Genomic DNA, 23,253 nt, shown 5'->3' on the forward strand with positions numbered 1-23,253 from the left:
TTCTTGGCTGTTATATTGTGAATATCTTGGAATAGCATTCAACTATTTCTGGATGATTGCAGTGGGCTTAGCATATCATGAAACTAATACATATATATTTTAAAAAGGATGAGTCTGAAGAAGTGTCTGAGCTACTTATTTCTCATTTATGTTATAAAAGAGTAAATAAAACAATAAATAAATCTCTGTAGGCCATGGAAAACACTCCGTAGAAAAGAGAGAACAGAATATACAGATCCTTAAATCTTTGGACTCTCAAAGATATTGAATTTACTACTCAGTTATTGTTGTCTTGTAATGCCAATGTTGTGGTATGACTTACTGTCATGAATAAATATAGTCGTTGAACCCCCAACACTGAAAAAATTAGGCCAGTTCAAATCAAAACAAATTTTGCATGAGAAGAGAGGATTTCTGCAAAATGAAAAAGGAAATCCCATGCTGCTTCAGTTTCACATCAGTCAAAAAAAAGCTTAATCTGAAATAAAATATCATTTGGTTGTGGGCTATTTAAGATTTTTAACCCTTCCTTCCTTATTTCATCCTACTGTGAACATTTTTTTTTTATTTTAAAGAAACAGAAAGCAAAGATTTTGGCCTTTCCAAAATAAAAATTGAAAAACTTTTTGACATTTAAAAAATTCCCTTGTTTTTTTCAGCTAAAATTTTTCATCAGATCCTACCCACACTTGTAGGTAGCTTCAGCCATGTGTGCCACTTCCCCTCACTGAAATGCCATTTAAAATAATAGTACCCCATTTTAACAATGGAGTCATACTTTTATATACACTTAAGTGTCTGCAAGGTTTCATAAATCATGTTCCAGTGCAATATATGCAGTCATTTTAAATGTCCCTAATGCACTCTTTATTGAATTCAAGCTTTTATCACTCACAAATCTGTCTTCTCACTTAAAACTACAGGGATTTTTATGCAGTGCTTAGTTAATAACAGGACTATTTTCACTTATGTTTGCTAATGAAAATGTCTTCTAAGATATTTGATAGGAAAAAAAAATCAGAAGTTTAGGCTGGATCTGCCTCTTTACATTCCTGTTTATTGGTTCCTCATTTCCTACTTGCTGTTTTTCCCTCTGTGAGAATACAAACTTTGTTGCTCAAATAACTTTAACGTTGGACAAGTTCTGATCTATCTTTGCAAACTGTACACCATCTCCTATATTTTTCCAATGTCTTCTTTAGCACTTCTTGCAAAAGGATAGACAGGTGCCTTATTAGAGATTTACATGTGAATGTCCAAAGAATACAGGACATGGCGTACAGCAGTACAAGCAATTCATGGTTTCCAAGTCATAGAATCGTAGAATCATAGAACAGTTTGGGTTGGAAGGGACATTTAGAGCTCATCTAGTCCAACCCCCCTGCAATGAGCAGGGACATCTTCAACTAGATCAGGTTGCTCAGAGCCCCGTCCAACCTGACCTTGAATGTTTCCAGGGATGGGGCATCTACCATCTCTCTGGGCAACCTTTGCCAGTGTTTCACCACTCTCATTGTAAAAAACTTCTTCTTATAGCTAGTGTAATTCTTCCCTCTTGTAGTTTAAAACCATAACCTCTTGTCCTATCACAACAGGCCCTGCTAAAAAGTCTGTCCCCATTTTTCTAAAAGCCCCCTTCAAGTGCTGAAAGGCCGCAATGTCTTCCCGGAGTCTTCTCTTCTCTGGGCTGAACAACCCCAACACTCTCAGCCTGTCCTCATAGGAAAGGTGCTCCAGCCCTCTGATCACTTTGTGGCCCTCCTCTGGAGCCACTCCAACAGGTCCATGTCTTTCCTGTTCCGAGGACTCCAGAGCTGGATGCAGTACTCCAGGTGGGGGGGTCTCATGAGAGCAGAGTAGATGGGCAAAATCACCTCCTTTGACCTCGTGGCCACGCTTCTTTTGATGCATCCCAGGATACAGAAGCGATCTTCTAGTATGACTAGACATCATAGGATTCACCCGCTTAGCTCCACAGTGGCTCCAGCAACTCACGGCAAAGAAAATTGCACAGGGCATCTTTATGTCAGATTTGATAAAACTTCAGCTAAAACATCCATTCAAATGGGTCAGAAGTTTTAATGGTAAATCTATCAGACTAGGGCATATTTTTTGAGGTCATGAACTTTGAAGGATTTGTTTTCCTTGTGGCTGTCAGTAGGTCTGCTCTTCTGGAAAATAAAAGCAGTATTTAGCTAAGGATCCAGATCTCCTCTAGGGCACACACATACCACTTTGATTTCAGTGGGGCTTGCACAGTTGTACCTGAGGATTAAATGAGCTGTCTAATAATTAATTGTAAGGATTTTTAGGTTAACTCTCACCTGTGCTGTTCCAATTAAAAGTCCCAATGCAGAACCTTTGATAGCAGCAGATCAAGCAGTAGAATAACATCAGTCTCTTTTGCCACCTGGTACAGTGGTCACAGATAAACACATCACAATTCTCTGATGAGATTAAAGGGGAAAAATACTAAGTATAATTTCTCTGTCTCCTCACTGTTGTGCTTGTAGGAAGGTTGGCTTTGGTTTTCCATTGGAAATTTCAGCTTCAGTGGAGACAACATTTTCTTGCATCTCTGCAAGTCCTTCTAAGTTATGCAGACATGAGATGGATATTACGGGCCAAGATCTAAAGGAAAACCCATCCCACACTATACTGGAGGTAACTGGGATCACTGAGTACACAGCCTCTTCTGCTATTTCTTGCACCACAGATGGCCACATAACATCTGTGTGTTCTCCTACTGGCACACACAATTGTATAGGTTGGTCTACAACCTAATCTTAATCTGACTTTGCAGAGTTAATAAAAAAACCATGTCTTTCCAGTTTTGATAACAGGACTTTATTGTCAACACACGAGTACTTCCCTTCAAAAAAGTGAACTTCATAACGGATTGAAGGTTTCACAAATGATCCCTCAAGTTCCAGTCTTGGTATTGTATAAGGTACTTTAATATTCCTTCATACTGACTTTCTGTTTACTTAATAGAAAGCTATTTAACTTTTGGAACTTTACAGGTTTTGGCACACTGAAAGAAACCAACCTGCTTTATTAAATTCATGATTGAAGGAAATCACTGTAAGCCTAATAAGATTTACGTGTTTCCATTCAATGTCAACAGGGAGTCAGATTAAATCAAGGCTGAAGTTCTCAGCTGCATTCAAACCCTTGATCAAGCTACTAATGCTTCAGTTTGAAAAGTATGACAAGATGATTAGATGATTTAAATAGCCCTGTGCTTTTTGGGATGGCTGATATCACTAAAGCAATTATTTTTGCAGTCAAATAATGGATTTCTTATAGTCATATTAATAAAATGTGGTTTTTCAGTAAGTTGGTTTAATGAAAAGAATAATTAATTTTGTTTCTTTTGTTTCTTTTGTTTAACTCGGTTACCTGTTATACAAGTTGTCTATTACTAAAACCATAATACATGATACTTATATAAAGTTGTCCTCAAAGCATTTTACAAAAGAGGTCTGTGTGATTATCCTTTTCTGTAGATATGGAATGTAATGTCTTTAATGTTACAGTCATTGGATGATTTCCCAGGATTTCAACATCTGTGCTGATCCAGAGCAACTAGGGATATATTTACCTTTCGAGGTCCTGTCCCATAAATAAAGCTAGAATACATCTAAAAAGAAGGAGTCGTCTAACCTGCATTGAGTGTTTGGAAGAATTTTCTTGTACCATCTGAAGATTTAGTAGTGTTAGTTGGTATGCTTCCATGAGGGATGGTCTAAAGGCTACCCGTGAATATCTACACACTGACTCATTCTCTTCACTTCTTCCAAGGTGAGACCAATGCTGTACCAATGCTCTTAGTACCTGTTTTTACCCATAGCATTCATGAAACTTGTAGTCAAGGATGGATGTCTGAAATTTTCAAGGCCATCTGCTGGATTTAGAAACACATCCTCTATCATTTTAACGGGGTGAAAGGTACCTTCAGTCTACTCCAAGTTTATGCAAAATAGGCTTGCATTTTGGGCCACTAACAGCCTGCTGAAGAAATCCAGGGACACGGAGTGAAATCTTGGGACCCTTATTTTCATAAGCTACATGCGATGAAAATATTGAAATCAGTCGATCAAACTATGGTTCTGATAAAGCACACACTTTGAAAGCCAAGATGCCTCAATGTCTGCAAACAAAAGCTGTGATCCCTGACAGTCAGTCTGGGAGCTAAAAAATGTAGATAATGGATCTGTCTGTAATTAAGTCAAAAGACAAGCCAAGCATTAAGGAACATGGTGGATATGGAGAGTTACAAACTCACCTAGACTTTATGCAGACTAAGTTCTGAGTTCCTTTCTAAACCATACTTTTCTTCCTGCATGAGCTGAATGATCTTTGCTGGCTTTGTAGGTTTGCAACGCTGTGCCGCTTGTTCCAAGAACTGATTGGTACCGCTGTAAAATGGTACAAATGTAAAATGCACAAATCAAACTTGGCTTTGGCAACAAGCTGTTTCCTAGTCCTTGCTGGGACTAAATGACAGTCATATATGATGTTCCCTGGGACATCGAAAGCTGGCAGTAAAGCAGATTTTAGACATTTTATTGTAGTCTAGGCACCTTTCTGAAATTTTAGGCAGTATCCTATACTGGACTTCACACACAGGCCTCAAGCACTTGTATGAGCAAATTGTCAAGGTCTCACCATGTGGTGCTAGAATTTTTCTGTAGTACAAGAGGTAACGGGAAACTGCTTCCCAGCTTCTCATCTGGAGTACAGGGAACCCTACCACTCTGCCAGGCAAGGTGGATGTGGCAGGTAGGGAAGGTCGCAGATTGACACTTCACTGGGGTAGGTCGCTTCACATGGGAAAAGCTTAGGCCTACTAGATTAAGAGGCACCATTGTTGATAATGTCATGGAATTATCTGAGCTGTAATCACACTGCACCTCGATAGCCTGTGAGATAAGTATTTTCCCTTTGCTCTTTAGCAAAGTGATAGCTGAGAACTCTCCTTATAATGTTTCGGGTCACTGAAAGTTATTTTTCCGTTAATGAACACCTCAAAAAAAAGTGATGAGCAGATGGACAAACTGATTCTTCATCACTCAGGACTGTGTAGTCAAGGATCCTCTAATGAAGCAAAATGTTGTGGGCTGATATAAACTGTCAGTCTCGTCCTCTATTGCTACTTGCTAGTTTGCTGTGGCTGTATAATGTTATCAGTCTACTGTACTTTGAGAACGTTGATATATAGAGATAAGAAGTTTCCGTTGTTTACCCCAATCAGATAAAAGTAATGTCAGTCTTAAATACAAGTGTCGTTCCCCCCCCCCCAATTTCAAACTCTTTGGGTACACAGTTTTGTTTCACTAATGTGGGCAGTAAAAATTTCAAATAATGCAATGACCGAAGCAAGAAAACACAAACACATTGCATACTAGATGCAGCTGAGTGATTACTGGCTGACCAATTGCAGCTCCCTGGCAATAAATTCTATATGGTTCAGGAGTCTTAATTGCAGAGGTGTCCTAAATTATACAAAAATGTCCTTTATGAAATGCAAGTATATATGAATGATTTATTCTAAATGTAGGAAGCAAGAAATTATGTGTGTATAATATATATAAAATACTCAGTATGGCTGAGAAAGTGTCAAGGATAACAGGACATGTGTTGAAAGGAAACTCTTTTTTGTGAGTAAATCAATAGAGGGGTATTTTACAAAACCACCCAGTGAACTGATTGAGCTTTCCAGCATTGCTGTAGGCTACTGACCACAAAACCAAACGCTTATGCATCTATCTTGTTACAGGCTGCGAAACGTTGTCTTTGTGTAGAATCTGGTCAGTGATGAAGGCCTGGCAGAGGAATTTCACTTCTTCCTGCACGAATTTCCTATTAACACGAACGCTTTTTTTCAAGCAGTACTTTTGGCTAAGATTCGGCAGCGACTGGCCAAGCTCACACAAGCGAGATAAGACAACTTCTGAATGGCAGGTGTCAGCAGCGTAGGCAGCTGTGTGACGTGTGACTGACATGGAAGGAGCAGGCGGGCTGCCAAGGCCTCTAAGCAGCGATGTGCCTGAGGTATGTGTGAAACTCTGAATTCGGTGCTTCGATTGCGGGGCTGCTCTGACCCGTTTTGTGCTCACATATGGAATGTGTCTGCAAGTACCAGAGATAAAGCCGCAGCAATGTGAGACCGAGAGGCAGATGTGCATCCGTAGCACTGAGCACCCTTAGATAACTTGAATGGACTCCAAACTAAGAGGAACTCATGTCTGCTGTGATAAAAGTGCCAAATGACTAAGGGCTAGACTGATAACTGGCAGTGCAGAGACACAAGGTGGGCTCTGACATACTCAGTGGTCACCATAACCTTTATGCTAATATCTTTTTCCCATAAGCATGGGAACCCAGTGAGTCCCACGAATAAAAAGGAACCAGAGTCTGTCAATGACAATCCTGTTTCTGTCTCCTCAGATTCATACAGGCACTCAGGCTTGGTGGTCAAGAGTGGTCAGATGCTAACTGCTAATTTACAGAGAGATAGGAACCTGCTATGACTGTCAAATGAATAACAATGACACAGATTCTGACGCTGCCAGGCCTTAGCTTGTATGGGACTGCTTTGAATATTTGTTTTTTCTCCTGTGAAAGAGGAAAGATCATTATTTATTGGTACACGTTGTCCACTAGTGTTAGTGGAATCCATAAATTATTAGTCTTATCCCTAAATTCAGAACATCTTTTTCTTCTTCTGTTTTTATCCTAATGTAGAGTTAAGACACCTTCATACCTGTGCAAAAACCAAGAAGGGAATCCTTGTCTGATAGTGTTCACCTCCTTCCAGGGATGTTGCTGCGTGGTCCATGTTGGGCAGCTATTGCAGGTGAGCATGGGGATGCTTGTACAAGCTCCGCTCGTGTTGTACTTTTAGGTGACTTGCTGCTCTTTGAGACTCACCATCCAATGTTTCTGAAAGCACTGCATTTATTCTAGCAATAGCAGTTTTGCTGTGCAATAGGCCTGTTATTACACTTCATCCATTGGAATAAGCATACAGGTGGAGAGATGCTGCAGCTCTTCCCTGTGCTAAAAGTAAGGTGAGAGGGTAAGCGGAGGGAGAGAAATTGCTATTGGTTTTAGAGTGCTTGCAAAAATTAGGAAAAAAGAGCCATCTGCTCAGATAAAAGTTGAAATCTCATTAATTCAAGCCGGCATGACAATAAGGACATTGTAACCCCATCACCTACATCTTTCAGACAAAGTGAGCCAATAAAACATCAAGCACAGAAAAAATGCTATACATCTACTTGCTTAATCACTCCTTCCTGCAGCTCTGAACACAAACTAGACCTGTTAACATTCAGAGCAATTCTTTCCTGTCAAATACTGTCCGAAGGAGTTCCTGCAGAGAAGCTTTCTTTTTCTATGGAAAGGTTCGGGAATGTTACTGGCTACTTGGATACAAAGGTGAGGCTCCTTAGCGACTGTAAATCAGTCCCATCTTGTTAATGTCAGTAAGGCTATGCTAATTTATGCCTGCTAAAGTACTCAAACCTGCCAACAGGCACCTGGTTAAATACGTATGTTTAACCTGCTGGAGTTGCTCAGAAGCAATTAAAGCAGCAACCACTCCATTAGGTGTGGAAGGGTTAAAGTGTCACCCAGTTCAAGTCCATCTCTCACCGCAATGACAGGGGCATTAAGGTCCCAGGGTGTGCTTTCCCAACCTTTCCCCTCCCGTTAAAGCCTCTGATGAAGGCAGAGGACTATAGATGCCAACCACGTGCTCTAGGAACAACTGAAGAAGGAAGCTCAAGGCTTGCTGAGACCTTGTCCTGCTGTGCCCTGTGCTGAATGATAGCATGATCCAAACTTCCCCTGCTATTGCCTTCGCGGTCCTTACCTCACATTCCCCTCCTTGACCTGCCATATCTCTTTGGTCTCTTTCCTTCAGTTCTTGAACATATTTTCTTTTTGTTTATCATTACCACAAAGAAAAAAAAAGAAAAAGGAGAAAAACCACCTGATGTTTCTGATGTTTGCTACTGCTGCTGACTCTGCTTACATACTGCGTGCTTTTCCTCTCCATTGTGTTGTCTACTTGAACTGTAAACTCTGAACACTGTTTTTAGGTAGGTGCTATGCAAAGAATGGAGACCGAATCTCGGTTTGTCCTCAGGCATTACCATAATAAGAAAGGCATTTCAATTTAGTGCATTATCATAAAGATGTGCCTGTTCTTAATGAGACATTGTCTTTCCTAGCTCCTACCAATACAAACAAAGCAAAGAGAGACGAAAATACTCAGTATGAATAATACTTCAGCACAGTCTTGCTATTTCATTGCCTTCTGCAGTCTGCCAGCCACTTCTTTTCCTTGCAAAATGTATCTGTTTAACAACAGCTAAAACATTGTCATGAAACAGAGCAAAAAGAGTTATTCGAACGTGGCAAGTTGTGCCCTTGGAGGGCCGATGACACAAATTATAAAAGAAACTTATATCAAGCAATGAGATTAATGTTTAAATTAACATACCATATTAAGGAATACTTAAAAAAAACACAATCCTGTGAACTAAAAAAGTAACTTTCTGGAGACAAGACTGTTCATTTTGTTGTTGTTGTTATTGTTTTGTTCTGTTTTGTTTCTTTCTTGTTAGCATCCAGTTTTCTGTCTTTATGCAGGACGCTACTTCTATACAGTAACATCAACATTTTGGGGGGTTTTATATAAGCGGTGAAGTTTCAGAGAAGATTTTAATTGCTTGATGGTGAAGTTTCCTGTTTATGTCAGCAGTTGCACTGCATTGCAAATTGTTTGTGGAAAGTTTTAGCCTGGGCAATGTAATAAAGACAACACTTAGAAATGCTAGTGCAGTCACTTACGCGGAAAGGGAATGTAAGCATGGATGATTTTTTACAACTGAAATCAGTGTAACTCTGCTATCTTCCTTTATTAGATGGAGATATGAGACATCTCACCTAACTGTAAACACCCACACTGTAGATATCTCTTTTGAGCAACTCATGCTGCTCCTTTTATAGTAAAAAGAAAGAACTGCCCTATTTTAGCCAGTTCCTTTCAGATGAGATAAATTACACCCTGTAAGTGCCTGTTTCTCCCTCTTGGCTCTAAAGGCCATCCAGACTACAAGCTCAGATAGAGAAGTTTACAGTGTAGATATTTGGATTTGGACAGCTGAGCCCTTTTCTTGGTGTTAGGTCTGTAAGGAGTGAAGAAAGTGTATCTTCTGAAAGGCTTCAATCAACATGCACCCGTTGCTCCTCCTGTGCACCCCAGGCTTGGACCAGACTTGGGTCACAGATTCTGAATTTGAAGCAAAATCAAAAATTGCTGTGAATGGGAAAGGCAGTCAGACCAGGGTCTTCAGCAGGAGAAGGAACAGTGCAAGGATGCAAAGTCTAGAGGACTGGGCTTAATGGTCCTGCCATCTCACTCTTCTCCGCTGTCATTGCTGCATCACATGCTCTGACACCTCCCTCGGCTGCAGCAGGCAGCCCGGTTCCCAGCCCGCTGGCATAGGGAAGTGATGCTCTGAGCCCGTGACCTTTCTGCCACCTCTGCCGATTGCTGCTTCTGGTGTCTCTGACACAAGCTAGCTTTGGCCTGAGAAGAAAAAGAGGTATGCTTCTAGACCAGGTGTTCTCAGGGATAAGTCCTCTTTCCTCATTCATCTGTCCAGCTGCAGTTTTTATTTGCCAGTTATTTGAACGACTGTGATAAGTGGTAATTGGTACAAGATAGTACAGACGGGCGTCTGCCTCCTGTAGTAACGAAGGGGATGAAATATTGTGTAGGAATTTGCTTCTCTTCAGAAACTTAATTCTATTTACAGGCCTTCCTGTCATTTAAATAACTAATCTCAGGAGGTGGGATGTGGCTCGGGGGTTATGGGAACAGTTAATTCCTGACTGCCACTTGCTCCTTGTGAAGAGTAAATCCTCATGGCTCTCTCTCTCTCTCAAAAGTGCCTGAACCTAATATAATGATGAACATTAGGGATTATAACTTTTTTTTTTTTTTTTTTTAGGTAGTGGTAGGCCACACAAAAACAATCCAGAAGAGGAATTATTACTATTTTGTGTGTGTCTGTGCCACAAAAATTACAATGGTAATTTTGGTGGGAATTAAATGATGGATCAAATTCACAGAGGAGATGGAAAGGCACAAAATATTTGTTTCAATATTTAAAGAATTGCATATACCACCTTTCTATCTGAAGAGTTTTATTTTTTGTTTTGCAATTAAAACATTTTTTTTCAAAGAACAAAGATTCCCCAAACAGTAATGAAAACAACATGTTTGGTTTCTGAACCAGTCTGAAACAATCTTTTTCACCGAACCTAAAAGGCCATTATTCATAAAATAGTACTTAGAAAAACTGGAGGCAGATGATAGAAACACTTTTTCCCCAGGCTCCTTGGAGACCAGTGAAGCTGCTAGTAGCTTGCTTTAATGCGGAGCTGGAAAAGGGCTCTGCCTACCCACACGGTATAGCTGTGTTTATCTGAATGTATTCCTATTACTTTGCATTGGATACAATTAATTATTTTGCACCTACTGTGTTCTGTGGCATACCATTACATCACATTAGCCTTGTGTTTGACATCAAACTGATGCAATGTGATACATTAGGAGTTTTATCAGAGCTGTTTTAATTAGGCAAGATATTTTATTCACTTGGTGAACCTTTGCTTTGGGTTGCCTGTAAAAGACCGTAAAGTGCAAGCACCTAAATGCTCCCAACTAGATGTCAGATGGAGTATCCTGCACTCTGCTGATTAATTACATAATATTTAGATCATTTGGCTAATCTGTTGAATGCATATCACACAGTTAATGAAAGATTTCAAAGCCGCGGGCAGACTTAAGGAATGAATCATCATGTACAGTACGCAGTCTTCATTACCCACTGCAGAAATGCAGCATCTGTAGGTACTGAACTTGAACCGGCCGAGGTGCAAACGGCAAGGCTACCCTGCCAAAAACTCTGCTTCGCACAGCAGGGTGAACAGATCTTCTGGCTTCTTCTCTCCGAGGCGGAGACTGATCCCTGAGGTACTGAGGAGGAAGGGGACTCATCAGTATTGTGCTCTTCTCTAGAGTGCTGCAGCCCCAATGAACCGGGCTCTCCCCTTGCACTGCTGCTTTGGGTATGATTTATGGAATTATGTTTGACGCAGGAAGCACAGGAACTCGCATCCATATTTTTAAACTTACACAGAGGCAAAGGAATGGTGAAGCTTGCCTGAGTGGAAGAAGTTCTGGGAGGTGGTAGAGATTGTATACACCTGTTTTTTCTTTTATCTTTTTTTTTTTTTTTTCTTCCCACATTACAGGGATGTACAACGATTAGCTAGCAAAGGTTGAAAAATCAACATCATCATCACCACCTATTGTCATGGCTTGAGTAGCTCGTTCCATTTTCAGGGTGGTTTTTTTTTCAGCCTATTGGCAGCAATTAAAGGTATCAGTTGACTTCGAAAATGACCATGAGGGTTTGGGGATTTTTTTCCCCCATAACTCTGAGGGTCAGAGGTTTATTGAGTTTCTCTGGGGTGGTAGAGGGAAAAATGTTGCTTGGTTTTTTTTTTTTTTTTTTTTTTTTTTTTTTTTAAGGAAAAGATCTGGGAACATGAAATGGAAGCTTCACTGAACTCCAGCTCATTGATGTTCTGTGATCTGGCTCATTAGGTCTGGAAGCCTTAGGCTTGTAGCAAAACACTTTATGAGGGCTTAGCAGATGAAAAGGTGAAAAGAATTGTAGGGAAGAAAGGCAGATGGGCTGAGAAGGCAAAAAAATGACATCTATTTAGTTATGATTTAGCTCATCGGGTAACTCCGCAGTTACAGATTGCCTGTGGAAAGAAGAGACATGAACGGTGTGACACACTATAACAAACAAATAAAAAATAGTAGAAACTCTCCTCTGGGATGCAGCCAGGAGACTCCAGAGCAACACTTCTCTCCACATCTCTCTCACAACATTATTCTGCCCTGTTCACAGTGCTCAGGGACGTTGGGGGTCATCCTGCCCTCGGCTCCCTTGGTGGGAGGAATTGTGAGTGCTCTCCCTATCTGACTCAGCCAAAGTCAGCTGGGATAGCTAACATCCATCTACTCCTGTTTTTTAAAACTGTCTCTGGCTGAAGCAGATTAAGGATAATTTGTGCTATCCCTTTCCCTGTTAACTCTCTGATGAGGATGGGAACAAACATCTGAGGTGGGAGTGATAGTGTCTTATCCACTTCAGCCACTCTCTGAGTGAATATCTGTTTGTGGTCTGGGGGGGTATATTGCAAAGAGCAGCAGATGCCTCCTACCCTTGTTTAAAAAAATCCTGTATGTAGTTAGGACTTGAGTTTTATATCTCATCTGAAAGATAACACCTCCAGGAGAGCATCTTGGGAGAACAATTTAGTACTGAGTCAGAGGGAAGAGAATGAGTCATTGCAGCTCTTAGATTTTTCTTGGAAGTTTCTCACTAAAGCATTGACCCAGCCTGACACTGTTTAGTAGATGACATCAGAAATCAGGGTTTATGCTGAATTCAGAGAGGATAAAGGCTAGGATCCCAGGAAACCGGTTTGAAAAGAGCGGTTAATTTTTTGGGGGGCAGTTAAAAAGTACTTAATTGGGGTACGTTCATCATGCACTTACTGTAAAGCCAAAGTAAACAACAACAAAAAATCAGAAGGGAAGACTGTCTAACCAAAAATCTTGAACTGTGAAGTAGGATACAGCATGTGTCACATTACAGACTGTTCCTTCCTTTAGCAATGGCACACAAAGTGAACTCATTATAATTGAATTGCATTTGGCTAGAAAAAGCACTGGGCTCTTTTCTCTTTCTTCTTTTTTTTTTTTTTTTTTTTTTTTTTAAATCTTACTGTGCAGCTACCTGATTTTTGCAGTAAAGCTGCCTGCAATCCTGTGAAGGATCCCCTCATCAACAGCAAGACATCAATGGCAGTGCCAGGTTGTCATTGTGGAGTGGCGCTCTGGTGATTATCAGTGAATTGACAATGATTAGTGACTCACTGTTGCTCATTCTTAATCCAGCCCACTCCACCACTGCTTGTACTGCCTTGTGGGAAGCAAATCTAAGCACATGCACAGGAAGAAGCCTCAGTATTATTTGGCTGGCAGCCTGCCACAAGCCTCCTTTGCGCTGTAACTGCTTGTCTGCTACCCACGGAGTTTGCCATCCGGCTAAAGATTTGCTTTTCCACCCCTGTGGGGACTTCAGAGAGTATACGTTCTACCTCAATGCCGAATGGTGAAAAAGATAAAAATGATCGAAGCCAGTGATGTACGAGATGTGCATGTATGTGACACAATGCTAGCGCATGTATCAATGAAGAATGGACCTGCTGGCAAGAATCGCTGCAGTCAGTCTCCTGAGGAGTCTCCCTGTGCTGAAGAGATCTCCTCCTGTGGACTGCAGTGGTACCTACATCGGCATCCTTAAGAAGGGACCCGAAGCCAGAAAGGTTTATTTAAGTTTCCTTCCTGCTGCTGCAGGCTTGAGGCCACACAACATGCAGACAACTGTAGATGTGCAAAAGCTCCTTCAAGGCTGTTCAAAATGTAGACCAGGTTGAAGAGCGGTGTGGTTCCCACCTGGCCCGTGTGCCTTCGTTCAACCCAGTCAGATATAACAGAACTTAAACAGTCTGTAGGCCTGAAGTCCCCTCACCAGGTATCAGGATCACGTGAGATGAAGAAAGGAGGAGAGTAGAAGGGTAGGTGAGAAATGAGGGGATTTTAACTGCAGAAGCAGGATTTTTAACAACCTGAGCTGGTGAAGCTGGAAATAAACCTGCCCCTGGAAGTATCTGAGACTCACTGTGGCTGTCTCAGTTCTTTTAAAATACTATAAAATCTGTCCCTTCCCTACTGTCCCCTTCTGCCTCTGCTGTACCAACCTATTTCCTCCATGAAGCTGGCCAATAAAATCTGAGCCTCCTCTATGATTAAGCACTCAAGGTGCAAGGCAAAAGGGAGCCCAATGTATTTTCAACGGGCTGTTCTTTAAAAGTTGGAGGGAAGCAATAGGTTCCTATACAAATGGCAGCCTTTTTAGCCTAGCCCTCATATTTGGAGCTATAATTCTCAGAAACCAAAATGAAGGCAAAAGCCTGCTCAACAGCTACATGCTCAACAGTGTTATTCCTGGAAAGGAAGAACATTTCTGATACTTGAGTGAATTTATAAAACAAGGCAAAGTGTTCCACGATCACTTTGAGAAAAAGGGGTAGGTCTGCTAGGGTCTCTGGTCTTTGACTTTGCTCTTCATGCCAAACATATTTTGTCACATTTGCTCTCATTGCTTTGAGCTCTTTCTGGCAAACCGAGCAAGTTCTGCTTACTGCAGCTATACATCTTGAACAAACATGAAGTTGTTTATACGTAATGTTTTGATGGATGGAATGAAAGCTGGCATTTCAAGGCACATTTCAAGCGTTTGCATCCAGGGTTCTTGGCACACTGGTGCATCCTGTGAAAAAAATGCTTCTGCCTCAGTAATATGGAAAACCTCAGCTGTATTTAATGGGTGGCCGCAGGTAAGGTGGCATCCACGCAGTTGCCTGCCAGGCACTCTGTCCAGGTGTCTGCACGTGTACTAAACTGGGCAGCATGTCCCCTTTACAGTGCAAGGCATCTGCCTATGCCTGAGGGAGGCCACACTTACTAGGTGGAGAAACAAATCTGTTTTTCTAAAGATGAATGAACACCTCCCAAAAGACCTTTGGACATCTCTCTGGTGTCTTTACTTAGATTTTGACTTTCTGTGGTTTCCATTAGAGTTAAAAGGGATCCTCTTACCCTCTATCCTTTCTCTCACTGAAGTCCTTGTCCACATGTCTGGTAGGGAAAAGACAACTGGGATCTACACTTCTTTATGCACACTCATTTCTCAAGCCTTCATATTTCTGTTTCGGGAGAGAACTGGACTGTTTGCATTTCTTAACAACTGAGACATGAGATAACACGGGACTGGGTTGTGTGGCTTGCGGTGTACCTGTCCTCTTTGGGCTATATGGCACGGGTTGTGACTCTGGGGACTATCCTTTGTGTATGAGCGCCTTTCTGGTTAACACATGCTTGGGCTATTGCACAGTGCCATGGCCTTCTGCTCAGTGACACCAGCAGCTTGTCAGCAAGCCACAGACTAGGCTGATCAGCAGCCTGATGGCTGGAGCGTTGGAGAGGGATGGAGACCTTGGCCTTGTGCTGCATAAATGGGGTAGAGTAGATCATGTTGCTAGGCAGGAGTCAGTTGCAAAACTTGTACGGTGTGTGACGCGTGATGGGTCTGCCGAAGGCTACCACTGCTCACCATCAGTGTCTGCTCCATAGTTCTTCATTAGCAGCCACAGTGACTGAGAAACCCGCTCCCGCTTTTGACATCACTTTCAGGTCACTGTTTCCTAGCACCAGGCTGCACCAGCAAGTGTCCCAATGGCATGTGCTGTGTCTTTGCTCCTCACGCTTGTTAGGGCAGGCTCTCCTCCTGCTGCAGTTGAAATCAAGGGACAAAACGCCCGTTGCAGCTAATGAGAACAGGGGTGAGCCCACTTCCCATATGGTGCCTGTCAGCCACGTGCTTAAGAAACATCTGATATATTTTTATTTGGATCATGTGTTTGGTATAAAGATTGAGACTTGTAAGTCCTGAGACTGTAGACCATAAGAAATTCCAAAGTTTTGTATAAATATCCAGCTTTGTTCTTTTGTGGGAGAGCCACATGCCAGCATGAGAACTCATATGATTTTGGGTGCAACTTGAAGAAGCCATCTGCTTTAAGGTACACTTATAGCACTCTGTGGCAAACCTTGTGACTCCTGTCAGTGCAGTATTTATTTACACAAACCAAAGTGGCAGGACACTTTGAGTTTCTGATGAATAATTGAGAAATATTAAGGCTGACCCTTATAATGTTTGCATTTCTGTGACTTTTGTATGGCTTTAGGATATCTGCCACCGTGGCAGCTTAGTCATTGTGAAGCTGTAATGCTATCACCTTTGTTGTAAAATAAATTTACACTTCTTTTTTGAAACATAAACAGAAAAACTTTTATATAAGATTTTAGCCAAGAGCATCACCTTTACAGTTAAAATATGTCCTGTAATAAAACTTCTATAACGTAAAATCATTGGAATGATATTAGATCCTGATATCTATTCTCCACTGATTAATACCTTGTTAGGTGGTTCATTTCAATTTAAATAGGCCCCTGAACTTCAGGTATATGACTGAAATTTTAATATGACATTATAGTGGACAGGATTTATCTGTTATGAAACAAGCTTACTGTTTTATGTCACCTTGACTTTGAGAAAATGTATCATATTATAACTGAGATTGTTCAGAGTACAATGGAGCATAAAAGAAAAATGATTCTGAACAAGGCACAGGCACAAGTTGACTTTCATGCTTCTTGAGGGCAGAGGCTCAAGGAAAGTGTGGAACATCATCTATGTTGGTTTGCTTTTAGTCTCCAGAGTTGTTTGGGGAATCCTCCAGGACTCATGGATTGCACTTGAGTGGACTGGACGTAAATAGCATATGGCTTAGGAAGATGCAAAAACCAAAGATACCTTCCCCAAACTTATTTCTATTGTAGTAAATTGCTGACTGTGTCACCAAAGCGGAGACCATCTTGTGTTTTCTAATGCATGTTTTCTAATAATGTTTTCTAATAGTAACAGTCAGGAAATTTTTTCTTGTTTTACTGTTTCTTAATTGCTATACTTCCTGTCTCAATCCTATTTTGCATGTTAGTTTGTGAGCAATAAAGGGCTGATAGAGAAAAGGAGTAGAACCGCACAGCAGCTATGTTATTTATAGGAAACCAGACTGAATTTAATATAATTTATTCTATTCAGGATAAAAATCAATATCTGTCTCAAATGGGTAAGAACCTATCTTGAGTGGACAAAAATCTTCATTTACTTCCACTGCACCCACAGTGATTTCTCACTCTGCTGCCTAAAGCTCATTCTTCACAGTTAATAATAAACATCATTGACTAAATGATGACTGCAGTTCCTCTGCTAGAATCACAAGCGATTGCTTATGTTCCAGCTAGTGCCGTTCTTCCTCCAGTGCATTCATTCATAGCACATTCTGCATTACCAAACCCTCTGCTTGATCACCGGCTTTAGCCAGTGTCAAACTCACTTAAAGTAAATTTGTAAACATTTTCCAAATAGTTGTGAGACACCTAATAAACCTGTGCGTTCTCCTTGTGCTTCAGTTAGTCACTGCCTATTTACCATAAGGAAAAAAAAGAAGGACTTTGACCTCTAGAATAGAATTTCAGGGGCGATCTCATCCAGAACGTCTGAAAAATGTGTCACCTCAAGCTACTAAACAATTTAACCTTTACTGTGTTTCATACTTAACAGGGAAAACAATTCCCTCTAACTGTATCCTAAGGATACTGGAGAGATACTGATATCACTTACAGTGTATTCTGGCAGATGAGATTTCATTTTCGTCTTTGGCATTCCAAGATGTTAAGTCTAATGACACTGTATAAAAATGGTGATCTCTTCTGCAATAATTTCCAAAATGCTGATTTGGTAATGCAAAAGGTGAGTGGTGGTGAGCTTCTGAACGTGGTTCATTTGTCCACTATTAGTTTAAAAACTGTTGGCTTGGCTTCTTATTAAATAGGTGGCTGAGTTAAGTCTTGGAGTGTTATCCAAAATAGTTGTTAGTAATCTGAGAAAGTGTAAAGGTTGTTTGAAAGACTCGTGCATTATTTTTCAAAATGGATCGGAACAAACTCTTCATGTGCTGTATGTTAATCATCCAAATAGTATAAAATGTCTGTAAATCCTGAAATACTGTTTGGAGCCTTTCTTGGCACTATGGTTACAAAGCATCTGTTTTAAAAGTTAATGTTAATCAAGGCTTAGTTATGAGTGAGAGAAAAACGCGCCTGAATAACTACTCAGTATATCTCCTTAATCTAGATAACTTGTGTCCTGCTTCTATTCCACTGAAAACGTATCTCCTCCTGGATTATTTTCTACTTTCTTGTAATCCAAGAAATAATTAACCATAGAGGTAATACACTTTCCGTACTAAATGCAATAGGAAAATGTTTCAGTTCCAAATTTATTTATCTTCTTGACGGTGCCGGGCACAAACCAGCCATGTAACATAATATAATGGCATGTGGAGCAGCAGCAGAACAGGAGTCGCTTGAGGAAGCCACATACTGGCTGCGTAACGCCTTGAGCACAGTCCTGTGAGGCCGTGCCTGCCTTCTTGTATTGATTCCGCGCTCCCGAAATACTGTACGTTATGTTTCTGTCTCCAGTAACTAATTAATGAAGGCTGAAATAATTAATGATGAATGTAACAGAAGCACAGTGTAAGTACTGAGGTTAACAAGTTTATCTTATTTCTTACCGTCCATTATCTGTGCATCTCTGATATTAATTGAGTAAACTGCCAAATCAAAAACTGGGTAAGTGTAACTTAAAACCTATGAGTCCTGCAATATTCCAATTATATTTCTGACAATGTGAAAGATGTGTGGTAGATCATCAATCCACTTACTGAAGTGAGAGTGTTGCAGGTAACACCAGAAGATCCATTCCCTGGGAATGATGGAATCTTTATGAATCCCAATTATTAAGCAGTGATACTGTCTGAAGGAGAGCAAAATAATTATGTTTTTCTAGTTCAGTCTGGATGCTGACGTCATTCTTGTCAAAGTGAATGTGAAAAAATCCAGTTGGTGAGGGAGACTTCAGCATGACTTCAGCTCCTGCTCAAGTGATTGTGGAAGGGGCTTAGGTTATCTCAGGAAATATTTAGCAACTCAGTGAACGAGGTTCAGAACTTGTAGGAAGGGGATTCATTCTTATCTCCACTTCTAAAAAAAATTAAAGAAAACCAAGTCTTTCTTGTTATTAAAAACAAATTTTCCAAGAGCATCTGGACTTTCCAAATGTTTAGCATGTGGATGACTCACCAGCTTTATGCTAAGATACCATGCTGTTATTTCAAAACCAAAATATCAGCTTTGACATTTTTATATGTCGCACAGAGATCCATGGTCTTGCTCATTATTATATATCATTTCAGCTTTTAAAAGTCTAAAAAGAAGATTGGATTAAGCATGATGCTGGTTTTGAATCTAGGAAGGTCTTTTACACAAAGATTTTTCTCTGTCAAACCATTTGGCAGAGGAATTGTATTTTAAAAAGCCTTTCTATTTCTTGTTTGGCAAGACTTTCATATTAGCTGAATTGTACTTGTTGCAGAATTTGAAATAGGAAGGAAAAGGTTATCCTTTTTTCCAGCTACGTCAGGACTTAGAATGGACCGAAGGCTGTGCTGAGCTCAGCCAATTAAGGGGGTCTTTCCAGGACTCCTCTGCTCACCGGGTCTTGCTAGAAGACAATTCAAAATGTAGCTCTTCCACTACTTCTTGTCAAGAGGCCTTAACTGCTCAGAAACATCATTTATAAAGGGTGTGGAAGGGAAGACAAGATTTAAAATCCTTTATGTATATGCAGATTTCTTTCTTTGGAGAATTTTTACCAAATTGAGTGGTTCAAAGGAGAGCTGGGACTTTGCTTTTTGCTGCTTGTACAAAAAGCAAAGTAAAATGTCCTCCGTAAAGAATTTACAACCGCAACACTTCATTTGGGCTTCTGTGACTACATGTAATTTTCATGTATAAGGAATTATATGTGCACAAGGAATATATACTTGAATCCTTGGTGTGGTCATGCAAGTAACTAAGTGGAATAGAATAAACTGTGAGTCTTCTTGAACGGCCAGTGCTAGGAAGGAAAAAAGTAATCTAAGACAAGGAAGGAAAAGTATATTCCCTAGACACATCTATTGCTTGTGATAAACAAGTAAAGAATGAACTTATTAGTTTTGTTACTGTGAAGCATAGAGTTTCAGATAAAGAAAAATTTAGTCCACAGAGATTTCCAGATCTTCAGCACAGAGCGATCTTTTGGTTGGTGTAAAAGAAAGAGCAGGGCTGAAGTATCTTCTGAAACAGCATCTGGGGATCTTTCGGTTAACTCATCTTAGACTGACATCTAGATGATCTCGGGATCAAGAAGAAAATGGGTATTTAAGGCTTCCCGATCTCTACAATTAAATGCTAAGGTTGCGTTATAAAATGTGTGCACACATACCGAGTCCAGAGAGAATGATTTTCAGCGTACAGAGACCTTCATCACAAATACAGGAATTCAGGGCTCTGTGTATGTGCTACGTAAAATAAGCAGCTCTGGACTTGCTAGGCACTATTTTTCATGATAAATTGGAGTCTTGCTTTAGCCACATAGGCTCGTTAATTTTACATTTCCCTGGGTTCCCTCCAAACAGAAGGAAGGCTACGTTTTGCTGTAGCCATATTTATATCTAGTACAGAAATCAAATGGTTGCTCTTTGTTTTATTAAGAGCCGTGATTATAGTGGCATGACCCAAGAGCACGGAGCCTGTCAAGCAGCCGCTAAATTATATTTCTTGTCCCATTCCCAAAAGGCCTTGCTCTTACACACCTGAACACAGGTGTCTACAGGCCTGAATAAAACAGGTATAGGGAGGAGAAGAGACCAACCTCCTCTCAAAAGGCTACCCCATTCTCTGGCAGTGTCCTATCAAAGCAAGCTAGAACTTTTTAGCTGCACTTAATTGGGGTGGATGGACTGGATATGCAGATATAATCATTGTAGCTTCATAATCCCCCTGTATGTGGTCATTGCTATTTTTCTATGGCTCTGTAAATAAGATAATTGAATGGGTGAGGGACAACAGTCCCTCTCCTGGGGAACAGACTGCGTTTCTTGAGCCCTGAAAATCCCTTTGCCTTCCTTGCTCCTATGCCTGCTATCCATTGCAGGCCATTAGGTATACAGTTCCCTCTCAGTAGCTAATGAGACTTCAATAAACATACTGAGAGAAGAACACGGCCTCCACAGTTTAATAAATGATGCTGATTCTGGTCTCGATTACGCTGGTGTAAATCTGGAACACCATCGCTGCTTACAGTTGAATTACTCTAGATTTATATCGGAGCTGAATTTAGGCCATAGATTTCAGTTTTTTAAGCCACTGGAATTTTATGACTGTGATTTAAGCCATTTTTAAACCCCAAATATAGAGATAGTTTAGCAGATCAAGTTGCATACATAATTTTTTCCATATCTCTTTGCATACTGCAACTCTAGCTTTATTTTTATCTGTTTTTAAACCTTACTTTACCAATAGTCAAGGAACTGATAACATTGTACTGATAACTGGTAAGATAACATTACATATTATAATTAGAAGATCGATGCTTCTTTTCTTAGAGAAAGGCCTTTAACTCTGTCCTTGAATTTGTGTACTTTTGGCTGCAAGTAAGGTGCAGCCCAAGTTTTTAAACATAGTTTGACATCTGGTTCATGATTAAAATGAAGTGATTTGATGGATGGAAGAAACACAATGCACCTTAAACTAGTCAGAGGAACAAAGTACTGCTTTGTTCTATAAAACAAGTAGTGCCAGACATACTATGATCACATCACCAGTGCTATAATGAACAGGTTGTTCAGAATCTGCCAAAAATCAAAGGTGAGTCAACGGAAAAAAGACATTAAGAGGAGAGACACAGCCAGTCAGCTCACAGGCAACATAAACCTTTGAGTCAAACAGCTTTCTACCACAATCTTCCTTTTAGGTCAAAATACTATTAAATGACAACACTCTCTACAGAAATTGAGTAGCCTACCTTTAGATTATTCTTAGCTCAGATAGAGTATGAGTACCAATAACTGTGTACAGTATAAAGAAAGATGCTTCTATGCATTTTAATTCTAAGATGGAGATGCCAAACATGCATGAAATGCCAATATTTTAACCTTGTTTGAAGCTGATTCAGCTCAGTAGTGCTTCTAGAAATTGTTAGAATTTGGGGAAAAATGAGAACGTGAAGTGATGTAGTAAAGGTATGAAGGAGTAGGAATATCTGATTATATGAGTCTTGAGAACATGAAATATGAAGGTATTCCAAGCTGTCTTTGGGTTAAATGAAATTGCCAATTTTGATGAAGCAACGATCTTCAGTAGGGCTGAGGACAGGAATCCATACATCTTGTAATAGTTACCCATACCTTCTTGTTACAATAAGAAGAAAATGTGTGTGGGAAGGGGGGGGGGGGGGAAGAAGATATAAAAACCTGTGCAACAGAAGCCATTTAAAAGACAAGATTTGCCAACTATCGTTACCATAGTTACCTTGCATTATAATTATAGAAGAAAGATCTGTGGTGGTCTTATTTAACCACGTGTGGGACGTATCAGTGATTGGATGATGACCCCTGTTCCATGAAACAGAGACAAGACATACCCTCCCTCAGCACATCAGACTCATGGAAATGAATTAAGAAACTCATTAAAAAAGTCAACCTGTCAGTGTAATAATGATGAATTATGTTTATTTCAAGACATCTGGTCACATTTCCTGGAGATGTACGAATGAAAATTTCTTAAGAACAGGAAAAAAAGTTAGCTGAGTGCTTCAGTGTTAATTTTGAAACCCTCTAATGTCAGGTCATGCATTCCAAGAGAGCTGATATACACTCCTACCAAAGAATTAAAGTACACTGACAAGTCTAGATTAATTTTGAGGATTGAAGTATGTTTGTTAAAGTTATATATGTAAGCCTCCACGGTTCTTTGTTCTTCCTATTTGTAAACTGGTCATTCCCAAGACATGTGTGCTCTCTTCCTGTAGCTCATCATTTTGGAGATTTTTTTTTGATTTTTTCATCTTAGGAAGAAAAGAATTGAGGATTTTCAGAATAATGTTAACGGTGTAGGAGAACGTATGTTCTCCAGCTGTTTTTTCTTACAAATCATACTGGCCCAGACCTGGCATGGGGCTTGGAAGACACAGAAATTCTGGCATTGCAATACCCTATTGCACCCAAATTGTCCTTTGGATTCTTGTGCTTGGAACAACCCATGGACTATTTGTAGATCATTTGTCTTGCCATTGTTCTACAGTTTTCCTGGGAACACTCATATACAGGACTGAACAAGGTGAAGATACATGCTAGTTCATGTGCCTGGGAATACTTACTCATAGAACTCCAAAGGCGTAAACCTCTTGAACTTCCCCTTGTATGTTCTGGGAAGAATTTGCAGTATCAAGTCTTTAATCCTTCCTAACCAAGTTAGTTCCCCAAGTTGATCTTTTTTTGCCCTTTTGGAAG

This window comes from Vanellus vanellus (assembly GCF_965231255.1).
Source record: "Vanellus vanellus genome assembly, chromosome: 1".
Taxonomy (NCBI): Eukaryota; Metazoa; Chordata; class Aves; order Charadriiformes; family Charadriidae; genus Vanellus; species Vanellus vanellus.